General features: G+C 40.1%; 1 long non-coding RNA gene across 1 annotated transcript; it reads left to right on the top strand.

Moving 5' to 3' along the window:
* Nucleotides 1–362: 362 nt before the first annotated feature.
* On the top strand, nucleotides 363–19,323 carry LOC132012014 (uncharacterized). The gene is made up of 3 exons (XR_009402501.1): nucleotides 363–429; nucleotides 3,907–4,090; nucleotides 17,389–19,323. It is a non-coding gene; the product is annotated as an uncharacterized LOC132012014 (long non-coding RNA).
* Nucleotides 19,324–20,596: the final 1,273 nt, after the last annotated feature.

Here is a 20,596-nt window from a genome sequence, read left to right as displayed (position 1 = left end):
ACTATGAACTTTGCAAGTGCTTTTCAGGGTTGTTGTTGTTGTTGTTGTTGTTTTTCCCCTCCCCTCAAGTGGGACAAGATGGCTTGTGTGAGCTGGAGTCCGGTATTTCCCTTTCTCCAGGGAGGTCAGGCTCTGCTTAGTTTTTCCTGAGGGCAGACCTGGTTCAGAACAGAATGCTCTGGCATAGTTCAAGGTGGTTCTTTTTCTCCTGACCTTGCTAGAAGCACAAGGGGAATTTTTCTTCATTATTTACTTTGAGAACTGGTAGAGCTCCAGGAACTGAAACATACAAAATTTGGGGGAATCCCATGATGACCGGGTCCCCTGAAGTTTTTATTTCTCGGGTTTCTACACTGAGTCCCCAGCATTTTCCAATCACAGTTCAGTTTATCTTACTACAGCACTGGTCCCATGGATGTTTCTGCTCTAGTAAGTTAGATTCTCTGTATTTGCCTTTCCTTCCAGTTTTGGGGGTTTGCCCTGTGACCTTATTTTTCTCATGGATTTAAGAAGAGTTGTTGATCTTTCAGATTCACCTTTTTTACTTATTTGAATGGGGTAGCAACTCCTTATACTTAGGACAGAGAAATCTCTTAGCTTTCTGTTTATAGCTCTTAGTGAAATTATTTGGTTTCTAAAACAATAAATCTAATTATTTTCCCCAAATGATGTATTTTAAATATGTGAAGAAAGCTATTATGTCGTTTCTCATTTTCCTTGGGCTAGCATCCTCCTTTCCTTGTCTCGCGTTCCTTTGTTTTTCCTTCTTCCTTATCTTCCTTTCCCTCCTCTTTCTTTTATTCCCTTGTCAAATAGTTATTAAACGTCTACCTGTCATACTTCCTATTAGGCACTGAGAATAACTTCTTTCCTTTCCTCAGAAGAATTATGCACTGGTAGCAGAAAAAAAAGCAAATAAGATTTTATAAATGTTCTAAATCTTACAGAAGTATACCTCCTTCTGTGTTTTGATTTTGGTCACCATTGCTTCCCTACTCATTTTCCTTCAGATAAGCTATAACGTAGTAACATGCTCCTTAATTTGTAATCTGGCTACAGTCAAATCTGTGCAGATTCAGAAAATTCTCTTATCTCTCTCTTTAAGCTAAATACCTATTGAATCATTTAATGTTTGCTTATGACTGGGATAGTGTGTTTGACTGATGCCACATGTAAAAGTTGGACTGATCTAATATGTATTTTCTAATGTATTTTCTATTTACTCCATTGCTAAATGTCAAAATGTGGTCAGGGCACACAATCCACACAGGATGGCATAGCCTTTTTGGAGTCTGGAGATCTTTAACGGAAAGTGAATGAAACTTTTTGTTTATTCTGATGCGAGTGTAGACCCTAGTCACCATCAAGGCTCACAGTGGCCAAGGTCCATCTTAGAATTTATTCAGATAGGCAGAAGTTTTATTATGAATCTAGAATTTCATGGTGTGGAGAGCCCATGATTTAAATTGGTTGACGTGACTCATTAGCAGTAGATGGACAAAAATAAAAAAATACTATTTACTGAGTCACCATTGTTACTATTGAAAATGAATATATGCACAGATTTATTTTTTTCAACTTCAGAAAATTCTCAAGGTGGCTTTGAATCACCTAATGCAGAATCCTAAAAAAATTAAATTGATGGCTTAGATTTCAAATGAAAAAGTAGGTTTCAGAAAGAGAGCATATAACTTCTTAAAAAGGAAGTTTTGCCTTTTCTATACAGCTTTGCAACTGAAAATCTGTGTTTGGATTCCAGTGACCCTGAACAATAAGGGTGGAAGTGGGCCTTTATTTATTTCACATTGCCTTTCAGGTTTCTCTTTAAATTCCCTGTGATGAGTGACTGTCGTTTTTTGATGGTCAAACGATGCTTAACGATGAAAACAAGAGAAGGCCTTGACTAGGGTAGTGAAGCCTGTAACATACTCACAAGCAGATTCTATATAAAGATTTGAAAGCACGGAGGACAGGGAAGCCTGTTAAGAAGCATTCCCAGCTCACAGCAGCTTAGTGGAGAAAAGCTAAGATCACCATATGGTTAATCTATCTGCCAAAGCACAGTGGCTTTTGCTTCTTGTACCTGACAGTTATTGGAAACTGTAACATTCCAGGATGTGTTAGTAGACCTTCTCTCTCACCACGCAAGAAGTTATGTAACTCAGAAAAAGAAGTCGAATAGAAGGTTCTCTGGAGCACTAAGGCCTACTTGTGGAAATCTCAGACGTGAAAGAGAGACTACTGAGTCGGATGTCAAAGCACGAGACTTAAATATGTAACTCCGAGCTGTAGTGGGAAGAGGAGCAATTGGATTCCTCTCAGAGAAATTTCTTATTCCCGAAAGAGAGCAGAAAAACGGAAAAGAATGGTTCTTGGTCCTTTGATTGTTCCAAGAATGAAGGAGAAATCCTGGTCTTAAAATACTTTAAACATCTTAAACAAACAAACAACACTTCTTGTGGCATATTCCTTCTCAAAATGAGATCATTCCTTTGCACCATTTCAGAGCTCGAGACACACTTTGCGATGGTGAACAGAAAGCACCACTATCTCAAGCCCGCATTCTGAGCTTTTATGTCTCAGTGCCTGTCACAAGGAAGCTTCCTGGACATTTTAAACTTTTTAAAAACTTCAGTTCAATAAAAATGAAGATTTTCCTTTTAGGTCACCATTTCTTCTGGCAGACTGAGTCTAAAATGCACTTTATTTCCCTTTAATTTAACAGCTCCAGCAGCTTTTCCAGTTAAATCGACTGTTCATTATTGAGCCCCATTTATGAAGGGGCTGTGCAGTGCAGTTTAATGAATCCTTGGCACAAAGCTCCCTTTCAGGACTGGGAAAGAATAGGGGCTGTTCAGGCCCTGTAGGGCTGTATGTCAAAGCCAGTCCATAATGCCTGTCAGCCAAGGGCAGAAATTCCCACTGATATAAGAATGTGCAAGAAATCAACTTTCACCACCGATGAGCAGATTAAGACACGATCAGGAAATGAGACTGTAGGTTTAGAACAGTGACACCTGTTTGAACAGAGGGATTTTCCCATCCCTTGATCACTGTGTGCCTGGAGTGGGGGCTGGTAGAAGCAGCCACACAGCCGAGGCCTCAAAGCCTTCCAGTCTTCTGAGAGGGGAAGGAAAGACCAAAAGACCTTTGTGGGTAGGGGCACCTTTGGGCTAGGTCTTGTGCTAAGTACTTTCACATTTTTTTTTTCTACTTTAATCCTCATAAGAAGCCTCTGAGGATTATTTACATATAGCAGGAAAGGAAACTAAGGCTCACGGGGATTTCATTTCTGGTTCAAGGTTACACTGCTAATTAGCCACCAAATGGCAATGAGAGGATGGAAGTTAAGCCTTCTGGCTCTCAGTTGTGTGTCTTTTCTAGTGCTCTGGAGTGAGGCTCATCAGTAGATTTGGTCCTTTGGACATAGCCAAGTTTTCTGGTCATTAGGAATAGTTAAAATTTTTTAATTTCATGGGATTTACACTGATTGCCTACTAGGTGCCAGGCAGATGTGACATACATTGGGATTTCAGGCAGATGAACCACAGCATGGAAGTTTGAGGAATGGGCGTTATGGGCTTCCTAGAGTGCTAGACAGGCCTGGGTTTGGATCCTAGCTCCGATGATACATAACTTGCATACCTTTCAGATCTGGGAAACCTTGGGAAGGTCCCTCTCACTAAACCTAGGCTCTGCTGCTCTTTCCTCACCTCTCCCCCAGCCACCCAGTGGTCAAGGGATGGTGGTTCTGGTGACACTGGTATGCTGACTACTCTCCTAAGGCTAACATGGTCCAGATGATTTCTGCAGAAAGGAGTCCAGGATGCCTTTGTGTAGAGACTGTGAGATCCCTTAATTATCAAAATGGCTATGCAGATTGTTTGTGTTTGTTTATTATTATAGGTCGGCTCTAAACCCAGCGTGGAGCCCAAGGCAAGGCTTGATCCCAGGACCCTGAGATTGAGACCTGAGGTGAGATCAAGAGTCAGACGGTTAACCCACTGAGCACCCAGATGCCTCTTATGGGTTGGTTTTCTTTCAACATCATGGAGCAGATCAAGCCTGATGAAGTATAATTTTTAAAAAGGTAAAATCATAACTCCTAGGCAAATATAAATGAACCACATGTAAAAGCGTCTATTTAACTCATGAATTAGCAAAGGAACCATTAAAGATGTTATGATTGGTTCAAATAACATTTTTTTTTTTAAAGATTTTATTTATTTGACAGAGATCACAAGTAGACAGAGAGGCAGGCAGAGAGAGAGAGAGGGAAGCAGGCTCCCTGCTGAGCAGAGAACCCGATGCGGGCCTCGATCCCAGGACCCTGAGATCATGACCTGAGCCGAAGGCAGCGGCTTAACCCACTGAGCCACCCAGGCGCCCTCAAATAACATTTAAAAAGTCAGGTATATACTATTGCAATATTAGGGTAAGTTTACTGGCTTACATAAGAACTGAGCTATAAATCTTTGTGATTCCATGAATAGAAATTATTTGCATATCTACTAGGCAAAACTCTACCAGGTAATAAGAAATTTTACTGAATCTGGAATCTTCAACTATTGGCAAATGGTGAGAAAAATTAAATTCATTACTCTAGACAATCTCTGGGTGGTCTTTGTGCCTGCATAACACTGAAAGAATGCGAGACTCACTTTTAAGCCTCATTTCTAAGTTTTTCATGATTCTGATAAGCCTTATATCTTATAGACAAGTAAATCTGGACCCACCTAGAGAGAGGAAATGATTTTCCCACATAATAGTGAGTCTTTGGCAAAGCCAGAACTAAAACCCAGGTCTCTTCTCTCCCTAAAAGTGTTGTCCCACTTGACTATTGTGGAATGACATTAACAACCCTCTCCTCCACTGGAGACCAGAGAAGGAAAGGACTCGAAACTTTCAGATTGCAAAGAGTGAGAAGGCACGTGTTTTCTAGGGCTGCTTTTAAATTAAGATCATTTAAATTTTGGAACAGGAAATAAATGCTAACTGATCCATTTTATTAAGATACAAACTAAGAAGTTTATTTTGGGGTTTACTTCTTACTAACAGCACTGAGGTAGTTTGGTTCCTCAGATAGGGATCCCTGGAAACAGACTTGAAATGGAGTTATGTGCTGAAGGCTTATTGAGGGAAGACTCTCTTCCCCATCCGTAGGGAAGAAAGGAAGTCAAGGTTGGGCAGAAGCGGACCTGCTATCAGCCTCGGCTGATCTTTTGGAAAGCTCTGGATCTAGGGTGGTCCTTCACACTTGACTCAAATTGAAGCGCAGTGGTGGGAGGGGCAGGGTTATCATTAGTTTCTGGTACACCTGGGAAAGAATATGACCTTGGGCAAGGCAGTTTCCCTCAGCTGTGGGCAATGCTTGGTGAGAGGTGTCAGCCATTAGCAGGCAGTAAAGTCAGCAGCTGGGGGATGGGTTCATCAGTTCCCAGAAGCGATCTGGGCATGGGATCATGATTTCCACTATGTCTGATTTCTATTACAAGGTCAGCTGTAGTAAAAAGATTTGACTCAAGGGCCAAAACTGATGCATTACTAATGTCAAGAGTACTATGCTAAGAAATTTCTAAGCTCATCTGGGCTGGGTGGAAGGAATGTGAGGATTGATTAGTGATGTCTGTAGGACAGTGATTGATGATGTCTTGATTCCTCTTGCATTTAATGCTGGTATAGGGTAGAGTGACAACACCATGCAATCTCCCTAGAACCATCTTGGTTTATGTCTTTGCTTCCAGTGCAATTATTAATAACTAATGCTACTTTTTATTCTCAAAAACGTACTTCCTTGGAAAATCAATGTTATGGTCATCCCAAGAAAGTTCTCAATCTTGCCATTCCTGCCTCTCCCTTCTGAAAAGTGCTCCCCTCTCTCTGGACCCTATTTGGGACAAATAGCCTACTATCATCAGTATGTTTAGACTTTCAAAAACTGGTAGAGAGGGTTTTCTGTAGCAACTTCTGCTTCTGCTTAGCAACACAAAACTCTCCTGAGGCACAGGTACAAACATCCTAGCAACCTTTTTAGAATAGGCAAAGAGTTGGTAGAGGATGGAGATGTGAGGCATAGCACAGGGAGAATAAAACAAATTACAACCACGGAAAATTATTCTGCTACATGGCAGAGCAGAACTTTGTAGATATAGCTGCGATCTGGCCTGGCTAAAGGCATGTTGAACCTGCATTTAAAATCAGAGATTTTTTTAAAATGTTTTTTTTAAGATTTATTTATTTAGGAACACCTGGTTGGCTTAGGTCATGATCCCAGATTCCTGGGATCAAGTACCACATTGGGCTTCTTGCTTAGCAGGGAGCTGCTGTCTGTCGCTCCCCCCTGCTTGTGTGCTCTCTTTCTCTCTGACAAATAAATAAAGTTTAAAAAAAAATTTATTTATTTATTTGAGAGAGAGCATGTGCAGCAGGGGCAGAGGAGGAGGCAGAGGGATAGGGAGAGAGAATCTCGAGCAGAATGTACTAAGTGCAGAGCCTGATGCACTTTCTCAATCTCAGGACCCTGAGATCACAACGTGAGCAGAAATCAAGAGTCAGATGCTTAGCAACTGCACCACCCAGGTGCCCCTAAAACCAGAGCTTCTTAAGTCTGGAAGGGAATGGAGAGATCATCTATCCATTTTATAGATGGGAGATAGGCCAAGGTTACACTCTAAGTATTTGTAAAGCTGGGATCAAGACACTGGTTCCTTAAATCTCCTCTCTAGGGCTTCTTCTACTGGACCAGCTTCTGTTCGCTGAGGAGAATTTATCGGAGTCTGTAGCAGTGACAACAACATGGAGGCAGCAATTTGGCCTCGGATAAAAGAGAAAGATCGCTCTCAGACCTGGGATGACTTGGCACAGGGACTGGCAAGAAAAATTGCTGTATGCAAGAGCATAGGCATTATTTTTCCTCTGTAAACAGAGCATGGCATCAGGTTGGGGGCCAAAGTCTTCTCTGGTGCCAGGAAAGTGACAAACGCTAAAAACTGCTACCACGGACAAGGCAGTGTGCCACATGCCATGGAACACAAGGATAAATAAGTTCCTCTGCTCGAAAATCCCCAGTGGTTCTCTCTGTTTTCATCAGATCAAGTCTAAGCTCCTCTGCACAGGCATCTGAGGCACGCTTTTTGATCTTATCTCCCTCTGCTCCCTGCCTTACACCTTATATTCCAGCTGCATTATACCTCCATGTCCTGTCCCATGAGGACTCTTTTGGATGCTCTTCCCCCCACCTTCTTGAAGAATTATAGTTACCGAAACTCCTTGTCCTTTATGGCACAACTCAATGGCGTCTTCTTTATGGAGCCTTCTTCCCCTTCTTTGCTCCAGTAACCATCTGCTTGTGCCTCTATGCAAACACTGTCCTTAGGACAGATGGCATTTCTCCATGCTTAGAGCATGGTGTACCTAGGATACTGTGGATGCTCAGCAAATGCCTGCTGAATGAATAAACTGACATGACAGTTGGACTCAGATAAATCGTTGGGAATGTGGCTGTCTTCTTAGGACCAGGACTTAATTATGTGTCTTTTGGTGCTTAGGATGGCGCCTAGCACATAGTGGGTCCCAAAAGCTATTTCCTGAGTGACAGGGCTAGTCAAGTACACCAATAGCGGATCCCCAGCAGACTGGGCATGGGGATGGTGGATTTAGATTTGAAGCTAAACGCTGTCCATACCAGCTCTTTGATTATTGACTACCTAAGCTCTGTGACTTTAGGTGCCTTCAGTAAAATGGGCATGATATTAACCATCTGAGAGGGTTATTGTGAACAATGAACAAGGAACAATGAAGGTCCCTGCTATGCTTCAGATATACAGTTGATGGCTCATAAATGCTTGGTGAGTGAATGGATGAATGAAGAAAAAAGTGTCATCAAAGACATTGAGGTAAAGTATCAGGAAAGCAGGAGGGAAGGAGATAGAGCAGCCTGAATCGGTGGTAACAAAAACCTGGGAGGCCTTTTTGAGAAAGTTAACATTCGAAAGCAGAATAGGTTTCAGAAAGGGCAATGGAATTAGTGATACCCTGGTTCTGCCATAGAGAAATATAATCTAGTGTGTTCTCTGCCACCCCAAATAATATGCCTGATGAAAGTCACTTTAATAATGATGAGGAAAGACCAAGCATAATGTAGTAAAACAAGCCTTAATTAAGAGAACCTTAATTCAGGTTCTCTTTTTGTAAAAGTGATTTTGAGGAGTTGGGGGAGGGAGATTGAAAGGTAGGTATGGAATTCTAAGACTTGAAATCTCCCCCTTAATTCATTTCCTCCTTGATGCTGTCAGGAAATGCTTTACAGAAAGAACAGACAGGTTTAATGCAATTACGTTGTGTTGGCCCTCCCCAGCTTGGCCATGTGCTAGGCAACTCCAGCTGGCCTCACACAAGAGAAAACAAACTTCAGCTGCCCCTTAGGCCATTGTTTTAGCACTGTGCAGAGAGGGGTTCCAGCGGCTGATCCGAGCTGCTTAAGCTGTTTAATTGAATGAATTCAACCTCATATAATAGGATCTAGGTCTTTAAGCATTTCTGTCTGGCATACCGGATATTGGGCTGAGGGCTGCTCAAGTTACTCAGGCTTGCTGAGACCCTGAGTGTCTCTGGTGTCCGCACTCGCCACATTCTGGTGTAAACCTTGGTCGACTCAGGCGAGCCTTATGTTGTGCCCTGATGGATATGCTCCACACTGATCCAACGTAAGTCTCTAAGAGGGGTATGCATAATCAGGTATTTAAATGAAGTCTGAACAAAAGAAGATTCCACATTCAGGGGCTTGTTAATTTTTCTCACTTTTTTTTTTTTTCATAACAGGAATCAGCACACATACATGCCACCCATTTTTTAAAGATATAATTCATATGCCACAAAAATTCACCCTTTTGAAGTACATGATTCAGTGGGTTTTAGTATATTAAACAAAGCTATGCAACCATCACCACTAATTCCAGAACATTTTTATCATCCCAAAAAGAAAACCCGTGACCATTAATACACATCACCAATTTTAAGTAAATGAAATGAAGTTTTAAAAAATGAAGAAACAGCTTTAATAAGTAATAAAAAGGTGGGGGAATGGGGTAACTGGGTGATGGATATTAAGGAGGGCACTGGGTATTATATAGGACTGATGAATCACTGATCTCTACCTCTGAAACTAATAATACATTATATTAATTTTTTATAAAGTAATGAACTCATATGCAGACTTTCACCGATGTGACTATATCCAGATCATTAACAGATTCCTTCAGCTATAGGGTCAGATTCTAATACTAGGTAATTTTTAAAATTCTCTATTTACCCTAAATTAAAAAATTCTAACTCCCAATTATAGCTTATTGGGAATGACAGCCAATGTTTGTTGGTTCTGTTAGAGAGTTCTGGATATTTGGATCAAACAAGGCATCTTCTCCATTATAAGTGGGGGTTTTTGGGTGTTGGGCAGAGATCCCTCCATCTCAGTAAGTATAGATGCCTAGGCAGCTCTGGGGGTAGATTAAAATTGGTCTAAACAAAGGAAGGTAATATCCTTTTCCTTGGTCATTGAGTAGTATAAGGGTAAGCATATAATCTAGTTTTGGCTAATGAGATGTTTTTCTGGGAAGGGCTTCCCTTTATGTATAAAATCATAAGGCCTTCTGAGGAAAAGGCCCTTTGCCCTTTTCGAATAGTGGTGTGATTTGGAAATGAATCAGCTGTCTTGCAACCGTGAAGCACCCACGTTAAGGATGACAACTGACACATTAGGAAAAAGGGAGCAGAGGAATAAGTCTGGGATCACAGTGGTAACAACAGCTGAACCAGTGCAGAAATTTGCTCACATTAGGATCTCTTTCTCTTATCTAACTATCTATCTATCTATCTATCATCTACCTCCCTATCTACCTATTTAGTTTTCTATGACTATCAGCCCAATTGTAAAGACCTAGAGATTACAAAAAGATTTTTAACTCAACATCTCATCAGATGTTAATTTTACAACTATAACATACTTGAATATTTTAATTTGTGAAATAACGGTGCATGGACTTCCAGTTTTAATTTTAGTTGCATTTAGTTCTAGAAAGTACTTTTCAATACTCCATTGCAGTATGTTGATATAGTTTTGAAATATTTCTCCAAAATGAGCTTTAATTTCTTTCTTGGGTAAGTGAAGAAAATCATCACCTAAAAGGGAAAAATCAGGCTGCTTTAAACCACAGTTTTATTTCTAAAAATCCTGTTATCTTATCCTCAATATAAAATAGTCTTGATATCTCAGCTTGAAATTACTGATTAGGTTATTCAGGATATTGAAAATGTTGCCAAGGTAAGGCACTTGAGAAATATCGTTGCGCATTATAGTATAATAATTTCTATTTGGAATAAAGTAATTGTGAAAAGCTCATGTAGAATTACTTTTTAAATTTAGATTTTAATGTGTTATTAAAATAAATATGTGCATGGTTTATAAAGGAAAAATATTACTACAATTTTCTTCTCATTATCCCTATTTCCAACCCTCACTTTAAACATTCTTTTTATTTTTTTTTAAATATCTTGTTTATTTATTTGACAGAGATCACAAGTAGGCAGAGAGAGGGGGGAAGCAGGCTCCCTGCTCAGCAGAGAGCCCGATGCGGGGCTCGATCCCAGGACCCTGGGATCATGACCTGAGCTGAAGGCAGAGGCTTTAACCCACTGAGCCACCCAGGCGCCCCTAAACATTCTTTTTAAAGATTTTGTTTATTTATTTGAGAGGGAGAGCGAGGAAGAGAGAGAGTGAGCATAAGCAAGGTGAGGGGCAGAGGGAGAAGCAGGCTCTCTGCTGAGCAGAGCCTGATGCGGGGCTCCATCCGGGGACTCCAGGATCATGACCCAGGATCATGCTTAATGACTGAGCCACCCAGGTGCCCTCTCACTCTAAACATTCAAAAACTATTTCTTCTTTCTATTTTTACCCACATATTTCAAAAGAGTCTTATGTGACAGACAGGGAGATGCACTGCCCAGATCCCTCTTCAGGAAAGGACTCCTTGCCTAGCTGATGCCAGTATGGTGAGCTGGCAGTGTTCAGGGGTTAGCTTGCTCAGGCTCCCTCCTCTTCTAAGCTGATCACACTCACACGGAGGTGACCCCTTCAGATGACGACTGCACAAAGTGCTGATGCAAAGGCCTATCTACTAATGCCTAGTGTATTTCTCCTTTCATGAGTCGTCTTAGCAGCAGACATCTCCTGCAGTTTTGCAGAGACTTCTGTCAGATCACCAAACTGTCTGAGGCCCTTCCTGCTGGGCTTGGCTTCCTCTTTGCTTTCCTTTCAGAGGTCTCAGATCTGCATTGGAGTCTGATGGCTCCCCTTGTCCAGTTCTGCTTTCTCTTCCTTTTATCTTTTGTGTTGCCCCTCAAAAGGCCACCTTCCCTGAAACTATTGCTTACAGAACACTTACACCTTTTCCACCTGTGGGGTGCTACCCCTCTAAGTTTCCCAGTCCTTTCATATAGATCCAGCACAAAGTTGGGTTAAATTCATTTTCAATGATGATTCTATGATTATATAAGTATTCTTCCCAGTTCATGTATATTTTACTGAAATTTCTTGTGCAGTTTTCTGTTTTACCTGAAGTTAATGACTGCCTTCTTTGGTGGTGGGAGGGGTAACTTAGTTTTCTATGTATATTTCACTACTTCTTCCCTAAATGCAGTAACAGAAGGATAACAGCTTCTTAAATTTAGAATGCTTTCGATTGCAAGTAGCATCACGCCCAACTAAGAGTAGAAGAGGTTTATTGTCTCAGTCTTATTTTTAAATTTTTATTATTTATTTGAGACAGAGTACAGAGGGAGAGGAAGAAGCAGCAGCAGACTCCCGGTCGAGCAGAGAGCCCCGAGATCAAGACCTGAGCCAAAGGCAGATGCTTAACCTACTGAGTCACCAAGGCGCCCCTATTATCTCACTCTTAAAGAAGACTGCATGTTAAAAAAAAAAAAAAAGGCGGGGGGAGGGGGGAGGTGGCAGGTGGCCCAGTTAGCTAAGCATCTGCCTTCAATTCAGTCATGATCCAGGGGTTCTGGGATTGAGTTCTGCACTGGGCTCCTTGTCCAGTGGGGAGTCTGCTTCTCCTTCTGCTCCTCCCCCCCTTGTGCGTGCTCTCTCTCTCTCTCAAAAATGAATAAATAAAATCTTAAAATTAAAAAAGAAGTCTATAGATTGGAGTTCGAGGATTGGTTAATTCAGTGACATTATAATGTCATTGAGGATCCAGGTGCTTTTCACATTTCTGGTCTGCCAACCTCACTCAGCAGGTTGATTTTTGCTTTTTAGGCTTTCCCCCTCATGGTTCTAAGATGTCTGCCTATAGCTCCAAGTATCCCTTATATATGAACAAAGGCAGGGTGGGGAACATTTCTTCCTCTCTCTTTCTATTCTCTCCTTTTATCTGTCTTTTTATACGTAGGTAAAGGGGGACTCTCTAGAATTCTAAGAGTAGTTTCTCCTAATGTCCCATTGGCCAAGACTGGATCTCAAGCTATGCTATAGTTGAAAGGGAGAGGCAATCGTCTGTCATACTCAGCTTCCGCAGGAGTAAGTAGGCTCTGTCAGCTAAGAATAGGTGTGGGGTATTGAAAGGAGCAAAGGTATCTGCCAACTCCCACCATCATGGTCAAAACCCCAAGTATATTGATCACTTTCATTTATTTTTCTTGTAGTCATCCCCTCCTTCTCCAGAAATTCTCCATTCTCCTGTTTCAATTTGGATGAATTATCATCACTTGACCTGCTCTGTGCTTATTATTGTGATACTTCTCTTGGTTATCATCCAGGGAATTCCATTTGATTCTATCTCATGATGGATCCCCTGTTTTCTGGATACTCTTTTCTTCTATCTTTTTCATGAAGCACATTATTCAGTGATTCCCTGAGAAAAGTTTCTTGAGGGACTATAATACTTGAGGGACTGTAATACTATAAGGTATTACATGTCTGAATATGTTGCTGTTCTACACTCACGCTTGAGTGATCACTGGGTTTGGTATAGAATTCTAAGTAGGAAATAATTTTCTCTAAGATTTTTAAGGTCATTGCTCTGTTGTTTTCCAGGTTTCAGTGTTATTAATGAGAGGTTTGATTTTTTTTTGGGGGGGGGAGAGAGTGAGAGTGCAAACAGTGAAGGGGGGTGGTGCAGAGGGAGAGGCAAGAGAATCTTAAACAGACTCTGCAGGCTCAGCACAGAGCTTAGTGTGGGGCTGGATCTCACAACCATGAAATCATGACCTGAGCTGAAATCACAAAACCTTAACTGACTGAGCCACCCAGGAGACTCTAGGTCTGATGTTATTCTGATTCCATTTTTATTTTTATTTTTTGTACATGATGTTTATTTTCCCCTAGGGTCCTTTATTCTTTGATATTCTAAAAATCTGTAATGTGCTTTGGTGTGGGTCTTTCTTTTCATGAAGTTTGCTAGGCATTTAGTTGGTTCTTTTAATTTGGAAATGTATATCTTTCAGTTCTAAAAAATTTCCTTGTTTTATTTATTTAATTATTTAATTTATTTTTTCAGTGTTCCAAGATTCATTGTTTCTGCACCACACCCAGTGCTCCATGCAATACGTGCCTTCCTGAATACGCACCACCAGGCTCACCTAACCTCCCACCTTCCTCCCCTACTTCTTGTTTTATTTCTTTGATACTACTTTCTTCTCCATTTTGTCTATTCTCTGTTCTGAAATTCCTTTAGGCTTAATGTTGAACATCTCTTTGGCTTTTGTTCTCTCTAGGAGATTTCCTCAACTTTATCTTCCAATCGTTCTATTGACTTTTTAAAATGTATTACCACAAATTTCTAAGAGCTTGTCCTTGTTTTTGATTCCTTTCCCTTTTTTTGGTATCATTAACTCTTGATTCATGATTCCAGTATTTTCTCATATCTTTAACCTTATTTTATATCTTTTAATTATAATTTATATGGAAGTTTTCCTTTATTCTTTGCATTGTCAGTTTCCTCTAGGATTCTCATTCCCCACAGCTTTTTGTTCTTGTTTTTGTTTTGTTTGTCTCTGCCATCCATGTTGAAGACATTGCCAAAAATATTTGATGAACATTGGATGACAGTTCGTTTTTAAGAGTGGATACCTAAAAAGCTTATTGGAAATCTATCCAATTTTTTTCATGTGCCATTAACCCTTCAGAGAAGAGTACTCCAATTTTTCTGACTGAGGAGTAGATAACCTGCTGCAAACATTCTGAAACCAACTTAAAATGTTGAGAGTCATTATTCATAACGTGGGGCTTCATTTAATCCCTCATTGTTCACTCTCCATTGCACAGGGAATCCCCTAAACTGGAAACATACTGGGTCCAAATCCATAGGAAATAAAAACCTTGTTTCCAAATCCAATTAGAAGAGAGGTTGTTTTGTGACTGCATGAGATTGGGAAAGGATCTTAGAAACTAACTGCTTCTTACACAGGCTTTCAGCCAATTCCTATTTTCAGTCTCCCTTCTCACTCATGCTTTCTCAAAATCGGAAGCTTTACTGGGTCCTGTGGCCCAAATCAGCTAGTTTCCAAATTTCTTCTTCCTTTTTCTTTCCTTTTGCAGTGTTTTATAAATTATTCCACTCAGAGATACATTAATGCCAGCATATACATTTTATATTTTCATTTGTCTTGTTCACTATATATAATAAAACAATGTTCTTTATATTTTTCTCACTAATTTAGTACTACAAAAACTTCTTTGAAGCCATTGATCTACTTTCACAGATTTGAGATCCAGACATGTACTATATTAACGAAAAGAATGAAAATATAACTAACAACAACTGTAATGTGTAAATTACATAAAAATGAAGTGAAAAGCACATCTGTTAACTGAACGGTCACATAATTTAGCTGGAATAAACATATGCAGTCCTTGTAATACATGTGTAACCACTAGGATATGATTATAAAGAATAAATTGTGATTTCTATGAAAGTCATAATTAATTTTTAATTTAAAATTTATGGAATATGTACACAGAATTGCTTCAGCTTTTTCCCTTGAAATCAACTGGGGATCAGCTGAGCAATCATTGATGACAAGCAGGGAGTGGAGGGTACAGTTTAGGAAACATCAACTTAGTGATCGTCTAGGGTAGGAGAATCTAATGTTGATTTTAGGTATGTACTATTTGCTGCCCTGGTTTAGCAATATTTTGGACAGCTAATAGCATTTTTTTAAAAAATGGACAAAGAGAGACTAGTAGGATGCTTCCCTGTTTGCAGAGTGTTTTCATGTCATTTATCTCATTTGAAGTGGGCAGGGCAGAAATTATCTTCCTCAAGAAATACTTCCAAGGTGCTCAATTAGAGTGAAGGCTTTCTGTTTAGTTGCTTTGTTAGGATTTACTGGCGTGTGGGGCTGTTCTTCCACAGTGAGCTATTATTTAGCAAATAGCCAATGAAACTTGTTTCCTAACAAACCATCCCAAAATTTACTGGCTTAAAACCAAAACTTATTATTTCATAACAGTTGTATTGGTTGGCAATATGAATGGTTCTTTTGCAGGTGTTTCCTGGAACCATTCCTGTGACTTTAGTTGTCTGATGATTTGACTGGGTTTGGAGGGTGTAGAATGGCCTCACTGGCATGTCTCGCAGTAGTGCTGGCTGTCCTCAGGGGTAACTTGATTCGCCTGGGATTGTTCGCAGTGTGGGGCCTCAGGGTTCCAAGAATATGAAAGCGGAAACTGCCAAATCTCTTAAGTTGGAAATTACAAAGGCTGGAACATGTGTACTGTCTCGAGTACAGATTCGAAGGTGTAGAGAAATAAACTATGGGAAGAGTTCCAATATCATACTGCAAAGGGGTTTGGATCCAGGGATCAGTGATTCACTGGGGCCATTCTTCCCCCCCCACCCCTTTTATTAAGTAGATTGTGAAGTGGAGACCTGACATGAGATCAAGAGGCAGACACTTAACCCACCTGTCCAGGCACCCTGGGGCCATTCTTATAATAATCCACCAACAACTATTGCATATGAAGATCGTTCACTCCATTTTACATTTTCCTCTTCATGAGAACCCTTGAAAGAAATACCTAACTGGCTCTAGTACGAAGGATCCTTCTATTTTTCCTAAGCAATTCATAACTACACTGGTATTATGAAAGGAGCCCCAGACTAGTAGTTAGTAAATCTTGGTTTTATATTGAAGCTATTCATTGTAGCACTGTTTGTAATATAAAAGGCCTGGAAAAACCCCAGCTAAGTTAATCATAAGAACACTGTTTGAATAAACTGAGGAGATCCACTCAGTGAAATATTAGACAACTGTAAAAGAAAATAAATGAAGATATATTATTGTTGACTGAAAGAAACAAGGTAGAGGAAAGCATTATAATAAAAATATTATTATCTAACAATAAACCCAAACAAAACAACAATAATGATTACTTATAGGAAGAGGGGAGAAAATAGGATAGAGGGGCTACAGTGGAAGCTAGCCCTCCCTGAATATTTCTTTGGTGTCATTTTAACTTTGAAACCATGTAAGTTTTTGAAAATTATGAAACAAAGATTTATAAAGTGATTTTTATATAAAGCAAAGTAAAACAAATGAACCTACCTTTTTATTGAATTGCCACATGGGATTTTTGTATTTTTAAAATTTTATTTATTTTATTTTATTTTATTTTTATTATTATTTTATTTATTTGTCAGAGAGAGAGTGAGAGCTCACAAGCTCTCACTTGTGAGAGGGGGGAGCAGCAAACAAAGGGAAAAGCAGGTTCCCCGCTGAGCAAGCAACCTGACGTGGAACTTGATCCCAGGACCCCGGGATCCTAACTTGAGTCAAAGGCAGACGCTTAAGCCACTGAGCCACCCAGGCATCCCCACACAGGAATTTTTTTTTAAAGATTTTATTTATTTATTTGACAGACAGAGATCACAAGTAGACAGACAGGCAGGCAGGTGGGGAGGGGGAAGCAGGCTCCCCGCTGAGCAGAGAGCCCGATGCAGGGCTCCATCCCAGAACCCTGGGACCATGACCTGAGCCAAAGGCAGAGGCTTAACCCACTGAGCCACCCAGGTGCCCCCCACCCCACATAGGATTTTTTTGAGGTGAATTTAAAACATAGTAATTGGACTGTTTCTCACTAGTGGGATATGTTTGGAGGATAAAAGGATGGCAAAAAAAAAAAAAAAAGAAGAAGAAGAAGAAGAAGGAAAAAGAATTGTTTGTAGTAATTATGTTATTAGTAAGAATATTGGCATTGTTATTATGAAAGTATTATACATATTGTAGCAGTATTCTATTGTTCTATCCTATTCTATTGTTGTGGATGCATACTACAGAATAAAAAAAGAACATGAATCTGATCAAGACTCAACATCTACTTCCCATTTATAGGAAACAAGGGCCAGAGAAACATGTTAAATGACATTGTGGAAATGGATGCAACTAAGTAAATTAGAATGTGGGAGAGATGACAAGACAATGACCAATTTCTTCAATAAACCAATTGCAGAGAAGACCAAAAAATGGAGGCAATAAAGATGAAAAGAGATCAAGAAGTGTACCAAACCAATTCTTTGCTATTTCTTCCAACTTGAATCTGAGCTGGCCTTAGTGACTAGCTTGACCAGTAGAATATCGTGAAAATGACATCCTGGGAGTTCTGGGACTATTTCATAAAAAGCCTGGGAATTGCCAGATGGGGCCACTTGCAGCATTGTCTCTGCGATTCCTGAGCCTCCATGTAGGAAGTCTGAGTACTCTTCGATCGGTATGTTGCAGAGGCCAGAACATGCAGGCACAGGAGCAGTCATGTGAAGGACACCATCTTGGATCCTCCAGACCAGCCATAGTCGATGTGGAATGGACCAGAAGGACCACTCAGCCAAGGATTGCTCAAATTACTAATCCTCAATATGGTGCGATGCAATAAAATGTTGTTTGTTTTTAGTTACTCAGTTTTGGAGTAGTTTGCGCTACAATTATAGATAACCAGAATAACATCTAATATTTTAAGATGGACATTAAGATCTAGTGTTAATAGAATGTTTGTTTCTAGGAGTTTGTAGGGAGTTTGTAGGAGGAAAGGATGAGAAAGAAAACAAGAAGTACTTTTTGGGTGTGCACAATTTGTGAGGTAATGTTATTTCATGATGAAAATGATAATGTAGTAAATACTGTGGTGAAACAGAGGAATTGATTTATTTTACTTGAGGTTTCAAAAATAGCTATAGGAAATCGGTAAGGGGGGAGAAGAGAGAAAGAGGAGAGATGCATAATTATTTTTCCCTTTATGAATGTGCATTCCTGACATCTCTGAGGACTAAGATTGTCCTGCAGGGAGTATGATTAAAGTTACAAAGAAGGAAACAAAATAAGTAAATCAGCTCTTGGTCCTGCTGCTATATTTACCCACAAGAAAGGAGGCAGCTCTCAGGTGGGCTTTTGTCTAAGTAATGTCCTGAAATCCAAGTGTAAAAGAACAATATGAAATCTCAATTCTCCCAAACGGTTTGGGGCAGTTCAGCCCTTGAGCCCCTGGGGGGCTTGGTTCCCAAGGAGACTAATCCCGCTTGCTTAGCATTAGGTATCACTGGGGCAAAAGAGCTCTACTTCAGAGCTGTGCAGGGAGGCCCTCGTGCATGCTGGAGCTGGGTCCCTCTGCCCCATAGGAAGTGAAATGTATTGATGTCAAAGCCATTCAAGTGAGTGTGCTCACTAGGGGTGTAGAAGGAGGGGCCGATGGGCCTGGCAGGGGCTGGCCACTGACCGCTGAAACTAATTTTATCCCAGAAAGAGCTCTTCCCAAAGGAAAGGAGATCAAGGGGGAAAGCATCTCAGACCATGAAGTGGGGTCTCCATGTACAATTTAGTTGGATATAGTCAATCTAAAGATTTATTTTGGCCTCAGGTACTAGTTATTTCAAGTAGAAGTTGTTCTTTGTTGCTTTATTATCTATAGTTTTCCATAAACACCCTTACTTTCATATGACCATGACTCTGCCCAGGCTGTTCCCACAGATACAGCTTGCTTGCTCGGTATGCCCAAATGCATCATTTAAGTCTTAGCTCAAATGCTACCTTCTGGTAGCATTTGGTACCTTTGGTACATTTCTTGATCTCTTTTAATCTTTATTTCCATTTTTTGTGTTCTCTGCTTCATGTATAACCATTCCCATTTTTTTCAGATCAGGCTTCCCTGACTTTTCTAAGCAGACCTGAGGGTCCTCTGATCCCATCAACTATTGCACCTTGAAGTTACTTCACTGAGACACGTATTGCATCGTATTACAATGACTTGTTTGTGAATCAGGCCACAGAACTTCTAAGCCACAAATATCTTATATGTGTATATAGAGCTTTACTGTTGACAAAGAACTTCCTTTTGCATTAGCTCATTGATTTTCACAATACCTTTATCAGATCGGTTCACACTGTTATTTCCATATTATAGATGGGTACATTGGACTTTTCTATGATCAGTTGGCTAATAAAAGGCAGGACTGGACTCCAGTGTTCATCTCAGGCTCTAATTTCAGCTCTCCTTCTGCTACATTGTATTGCCTTTTTCTAAGTTTCTATAGCCAGCAAGTGGAGCTGCCCTCTTGCATTTGAAAATAGTCACTTTGTTGGGGGAAAGGGCAGATGATGCTGATTTTATAGAGTGATGTGTTGGTAAGAAACTGGTGAGGCCTAAGGAATCAAAAGAGTGGATATTTCTTGAGCTGCTGTTTCATACCGGGAACTTTCATAAACACCAACTCACAAAATCTTTGAGGAGTTGAAATGATCTTTATTGCACAGATGAGAAAAGACTCAGAGGTATTATTTTCCTGTTATATCATATATTTTGCACATAGAGTCTGAGAACAGTCATAACCATTCCCATTTTTTTCAGATCAAAAAACTGAGCCTCGAGAAGACAAACTGACTTGTCCAAGGACTTTTTCCTAGTAAGTGGCATGCCAGAATTTGAACCTGGTCTCATCTAATTCCAAATCAGCTCTGAGCTTAACATTCCAAAGATCTGGAAATGAAATGACTTCTACATATGACACCTTTCATATTCTACTTATGTTGAATATGATTATGTTAGGGCTTAGTTAACTCTCTGAAGATTAAGAGAAATTTTTCAGACTAAAAGTAACAGTTAAATGTAAAGCCCTGTGCTGTCTGTGTCTGGGGATTTGTACTGCTCAGTTAAAAGAAGGTGAAAAAAGAGTGCTCTTAGCTGCCAGAGCTGGAGGCCTATGGAATGGTCCTATCAAAAGGGGGAAGGTAAGTACTGACATCCACATCGGATGGGTGAGAAATATAATTCACACAACTTTCTTAGTGCAAATGTCACCAAGAGTAAAACAGATAGTCTAATGATGGAAGACAAAATCCTGTGTGTAAGTTTAATGAAAGATACATTATACCTGAACCACCTTAATTAAAAAATAATAAAAAGTTTGATTCAGCTCTGTTGGCTTGGGAAGTGTCTACTTCATCTCCTAAATGGAGAGTTCTCACCTGGCTTCTCTTTGGTCAGTCTGTGCCTTTAGGGTGCTCAAAAACCATCTTGCTACATCCTGAAAAATAAAACTCAAGAAAGTTTTAA

The sequence above is a fragment of the Mustela nigripes genome, chromosome 1 (genome assembly GCF_022355385.1).
Source record: "Mustela nigripes isolate SB6536 chromosome 1, MUSNIG.SB6536, whole genome shotgun sequence".
Classification (NCBI taxonomy): domain Eukaryota; kingdom Metazoa; phylum Chordata; class Mammalia; order Carnivora; family Mustelidae; genus Mustela; species Mustela nigripes.
The sequence above is the reverse complement of the archived record's forward strand: the minus strand, read 5'-3'. Positions and strand labels throughout refer to the sequence as shown.